Consider the following 6,019-nt stretch of genomic DNA (forward strand, 5'->3'; position numbering starts at 1 on the left):
TGTGTTGCTTTTCCCTTCCATTATTCAGATGAAAGGGTAGCTGTATAAAAACCTGGCACTAGAAGCAACAACACTCTTTCATGTTGCCTTTTATTCCCTGGTAAATAGCAAGGAAGCCAGTGCCAGGGTGCATAACTGACAATCAGCCTGTTCTAATTCCCTAGATGATAGGTTTTTATATTCAAGCGGTGCCCTGAAGTGGAGTTTTTCATTTAAATTCAGATAATCTTTTTTTTTTTTTTATTGTGCTTTAAGTGAAAGTTTACAACTCACGTTAGTTTCTCATACAAAAATTTAAACACACATTGTTATGTGACCCTAGTTGCTCTCCCTATACCATGACAGCACACTCCTACTTTCCATCCTGGATTTCCCCTGTCCATTCAACCAGCTCCTGACCCTGTCTGCCTTCTCATCTCACCTGCAGACAGGAGCTGCCCGTTTAGTTTCATGTATCTACTTAAGCTAAGAAGCACACTCTTCACAAGTATCATTTTATGTCCTATTGTCCAGTCTAATCTTTGTCTGAAGAATTGGGATCAGGAATGGTTTCAGTTTGGGGCTAGCAGAGACTCCAGGGCCATGTCTTCTGGGGTTCCTCCAGTCTCAGTCAAACCATTAAGTGTGGTCTTTTTACTAGAATTTGAATTTTGCACCCCACTTTTCACCTGCTCCATCAGGGACTCTCTGCTATGTTCCCTTTCAGGGTGGTCATTGGTGGTAGCCAGGCACCATCTAGTTCTTCCGGTCTCAGGCTGATGAAGTCTTTGGTTTATGTGGCCCTTTCTGTCTCTTGGGCTAATATTTTCCGTGTGTCTTTGGTGTTCTTCATTCTTTTTTGCTCCGTGTGGGTTGGGACCAATTGATGCATCTTAGATGACTGCTCACTAGCTTTTAAGAGCCCAGATGCCACTCACCAAAGTGGGACGCAGATGAAGTCAGATAATCTGAGTACAAGAACAATACGCCAAAATGCAAGGCGCTTCATATCCCACGCTAGGAAAAATACATGTAATTATTGCTACATATTTAACCTAGCACTTAGAATGAGTGTCACTCCAAGAGCTAAACAAGTGAAAAATTAAAATTTTTACAGAAACTTTCTGAGTTATACTAAATGCCAGAGACGAGGAAATGAAGTTCGTAATAGAAAACTTGAAGAAAAACAGTAACAAAAGTAGTTTTTTCTCCATGTTTAACTTATGCATCACTGAAGTTTCATATTAGAAGTGCTTTAAATTTTAACTCAATTCTATCTGGGCCCTGAATCTAAAGATAAATGTCAAGTTGTTCATGTTAACAACAAATAGAAAGTTTCCAGTGAGGCTGATAATCCATTTCAACATTTCAGACATTTCAGTGATCAATGAACTTGACTCTGAACAATTTATTGCAAATATTTGATATTTAATATTTCAACTCAACACAACATACCTTAGAAAAATGTGGCCTGTCTCTAATTGAGCAATTCTACCTTTTTGAAAAAATGGATTTCTACTATTTTGAAATAGTGTCTGTCAGCATGATAGACCTGATTCTCTTTAAGACGGTGATAAAGAAGACTTTGGTAGACTGTGTTGGTTCTTTTTCCACTTCCCAAATATGAAAAAAAATCAATATACTTGGAAAGGAAGTTATACTCACAATAGAGGCTTGGAGTGATGAATAAGTCATTGTATTGTAACATCTGAAAGCATTTTTAATAACATCAATTTCGCTTATATTAAAAGCCACTAAAAATCCTTTACATTTTTAAATTAATTTTAAATATACTGTCTCTAATGATGCTTAATGGAGCCAAGCTCCTTTACTGAGGGAAAGTTAGAAGAATCAGCACAGTTCCTTCCCTGCATCAAACACATGCTGGGTTTGGGCTGGAGTGAAAGATGGCAGAAGGAGATGATTCTGTTATATTGCCAGCTTTTCTTTTCTTAGGCTTGGTACCAGAGGAGCCCACTAAAACCACAGCTGTCTGTGGGGACTTCTGTTCACTAGAAATGGCCTCGTTTGAGTTTTTAACATTGAGGCATCGAGCCATCACACAGGCAATGGCTTCTAGTCACTAGCAACCAGCAACCCAGACTGTAAATTTACCTGTACAGAGAAAGAGAAATTTTTCCATAATTTTTGAACTCTCTTTGAAAAAATGGTCAAGCAAATTATCAGACAGCTGTTAGAAAAAGAGAGAGGTGTATGTCCTTCACATACAGAAGATTTAATTTTCCTATTACCTCTTGACAATGCTATTAGAATCCAAAAGTCACAGGGACCAACTTTCCCATCTAGAAATATATATATATATATATGTACGTATGTATGTATATATATCTTTATCATGATTAAGTAAAATTCAAAGTTGAATGAAACCATGAAGGCTAATAACATACAGCCTTTCATCCAAGACAGAAATTTCTTCTTATGACATCTCTGACAGATGGTGTCTCAGACTCAGCTTGAACTCTTCAAGACAGTATTGATTGTGTTTTTCACACAAAGACTAAATGGGAGAAAAGTTGTTAACAGCTGAGCACTGTCTTATCAGTGAAGTGAAAAGAAGACTTTAAGTTTTCAGGAGCTAACATATACATTCATCCTGCTTGTTTATTACAATGAAGCATTATTTTGAAACTTTTCCCTTCATTAAAAAAAAAATCAATGTTTCATTCTTTTGCCATACTTATGGCCTACTCATCATATCTTTTCAAATGATGTTTCATTCATTGTGTCTGAGCAGCAATGCCTTGACATCTTTGAGAGTAATTAGCATTATTTCAGAAAATAAAAACACATTTGCTGCAGGTACAGGAATAGAAGATTAAATAGTAGGAACCCTGCTTGGATCATTACAGTCCCAACTGGGTTCAACCCAGGGAAAGCCCTTTGTGGGTTGTTCAAGTGGACCTCCAGAATATCATCTTCAGGAGTTTTTCTAGAGCTTTGCCTTGTCAGACTTACTCAGCTGCCCCAAGAACGAAATTGAGAGTCAATAGTAGTCACAGAGGCAAGTAGCTAGCCAAGAAAAGATAAAAGCTGCCATGGATCAGTTCTATCCCCCACCCCCCCAAAAAAAATGTACTTACCATGTTAAGGAGAAAATTAGCCTCACTTTTTAAGAGAATCCAACAGACATTTATATGATGTACAAAACATTTTATTAATATATGATTAATATCCGTGATGAAAATAAAAGTAATCTCATAGGATCTGAGACTTGAAACTTTAAATATTTGAAAAGTCACTTTTTGGGAAAAATAATACTGAGAAGAATATGCAGAAAGTTTATATCATATTGCTCTGATTATCTAGAAACTTTTAGGACCAAAGACTAAAATACGCTCTTGAACATTTCTGAAAGAGAGCTATTTTAGTCTTAATCTTTTATTAGAATCAGTGAGTGGACAAGAAGGAAAAAAAGAAATAAAACAGTGCCCTGAAGTGCACAGAATAACATTCAGATTCTAAGTACTTAAAAGACAAGAGTTTAATGTTATTGTACTTATTCATAATGACTGAGATTTTTAGCAAATGAAAAAGAAAAGCACACAAAGCCCAAAGAATAGGGCGGAAATAGGAAGTATAATGAAAAAGATAGTATTAACAGCATTTAAAAGTCCATGTGTTATTTATTCTATGGCTAAAATAATTCAAATTCATGAATGTTATTCTAGATCTTTATAGAATACAAGATTTGAATTCCAAAGAAAAATCTATGTTCATGAAGCTGCAAGCCCTAGGTTTGGCTAAGTATCAAAATGCATACTTCACTGCATTCAATGAAAGTTCTCAATTTATTTTTTGTATGATTCTATTGAACATGCTATAAAAGTTTTAATAGTAATGGCAGTGAGAGCAGAAATTAGGAATGCCCTCTAGGTGACAACACATGATTTCAGTAGGACATTAATTAACGAAACGTACACAAGACTTACTTTGTGCCTAGAAACGTTGGAAATTGTCTAACCTCCTCTACTCAGAAGTTTCTTTTCCAAGGCACAGAATTCGGGTTAGTTCTGTAGAGAGCGTGGTTACATTGTAGATTTTAAAAGCTTATAGGCTAGTACCTAACTACCCTCTACAACATTATTTTTCAATTCTAAATTTAAAAGAGAAACTGATGTGCACATGAGCAAGCCGGTAAGAGTACGTATTATTGCATCACACTCTTCTAAAGACTGAGTTACCCAGTTTGCAGCTTGTTAATGCATCTTGATTTTCACCATTGTTTTTCTTGATGGCTTTTTGGATTTGGGCAACTTTTGAATAGAGAAATGAGAATAAAATTCAAAATTAGTTAAATTTTAAGAATTGCTGGGAATGGGAGGTGATAAATATTTGTGTTTTATTATCTATGAATCTGATTCACCCCTTGCTATTCCAGTCCCAAGTATTATTGGCAGATCAAAGCATGTGAAGCAGAGGAGTAAAGATGAGCATAAGGAAAAATTGAGAAGAGTTCATTCACGCATTCCACAAATATTTAAATGTCTACTGTGTGCTAAAAGATAAACAGCGCATAATTAATTCCCTTCCTCATGGAGCACAGGATACAGATTTTAAGACAAAAATGTAAATATTATAGAAAGGTGCTGTTGGAGGAAATAATGGAGACTCCTAGACTGAGAAGTATGGTGGAAAGTTCCACCCAGAGGGTCTAGCACACTCAACATCCTGGAAACAAGCGTAAGCATCAGAGCATTGAGCAACTCAAAGTCCGATGTGTCTGGATTAAGAAGAGTGGTGGAGGGATGAGTGAGAGCTAAAGCCAGGGAGGTAGGCAAGGGGCAGGGTTTGAAGCCTTGTGAGCTTGTTAGAGTTTGGGCACCATTTCCTAAAAGTGCTGACAAGTTACATAAGGAGTTTAAGCAGGTTAATGACAGACTGGATTTGCCTTTTTCGAAGATCAGTGACTGCACAGTAGAGAAAGGATCAGAGAAGACAATATTGGAGATGGAAAAAGTCCAGTTATGAGGCTACTACCCAGAACACTAAAGATGATGGTGGCCTTGACCAGGTTTGAGAGATACTTAAGAGGCAGAAGAGACATTGTCTGGTAATAGAATGACTGTGTAAATTGAGGAAGAAACGTTGATGCCAGCAACTCCATTTCAGGCTTAGGAAACTGAGTTAATAGTAGTTGTTTTAAGACTACCATAGCAAAGTACCACAAACTGGGTGGCTTATTACAGTGGAAATTTATTCTCTCACAGTTCTGGAGACTAGAAGTCCAAATTTAGGGTGTCGGCAGGGCCATGTTCTCTCTGAAGTCTCTAGGGGAAGATCTTTCCTTATCTCTTCCAGCTTCTAGTGGTTGCAGGCAGCATAACTCTAATCTCTGCCTCCATCTTCACATGGTAGTCTTCCCGGGATGTCTTTCTATCTCCGTATCTTTTCTCCTCTTCACATAAAGACACCAGTCATATTGGCTGAGGGCCTGCCCTACTCCAGTATGACCTCATGTGAATTTAACTAATTACATCTGCAAAGACCCTATTTCCAAATAAGGTCACATTCACAGATAGCAGGATTCGAATTTCAGCCTATCTTTTTGGGGGTCACAATTCAACCCATAATAGTAGTGCTGAACAAAAATCACAGGGCGAGGAGAGATTGGTATGTAAAAGCAGCAAGTTCAACTTAGGACATGAATCCATCAGGTGGGAATGGCCAGTAGGCTGCTGGGTATGCTGGCTCTGGCAGTTAGAACTATCTGGGATAAAGTTACAAGCATAGTATTTCAAGATGTTATCTTGAAACACTTATTTTTGAGCTTTTTTTCCCCCACATTTCCTCGTACCTGATCCCACCCTGAGTCAGTCAGAGTTCTCCTGCCTTGTGGAAAATTAGAGTAGTTGTTGCTAGAAGGCAAACAGAAAAAAATAGTCAGTATTCAGTCTTTTCACTTCCAAAAGATATTGGTGCTGTTGGGAGAGAGCCAGTATAGATGCTGAAGATACAAAAGAGGGAGGGGATGTCAGGCATCAGGGTTAAAGCATGATTAGGAATAATTGATCATTACTAA

This window comes from Trichechus manatus, unplaced genomic scaffold (assembly GCF_000243295.1).
Source record: "Trichechus manatus latirostris isolate Lorelei unplaced genomic scaffold, TriManLat1.0 scaffold00167, whole genome shotgun sequence".
Lineage (NCBI taxonomy): Eukaryota > Metazoa > Chordata > Mammalia > Sirenia > Trichechidae > Trichechus > Trichechus manatus.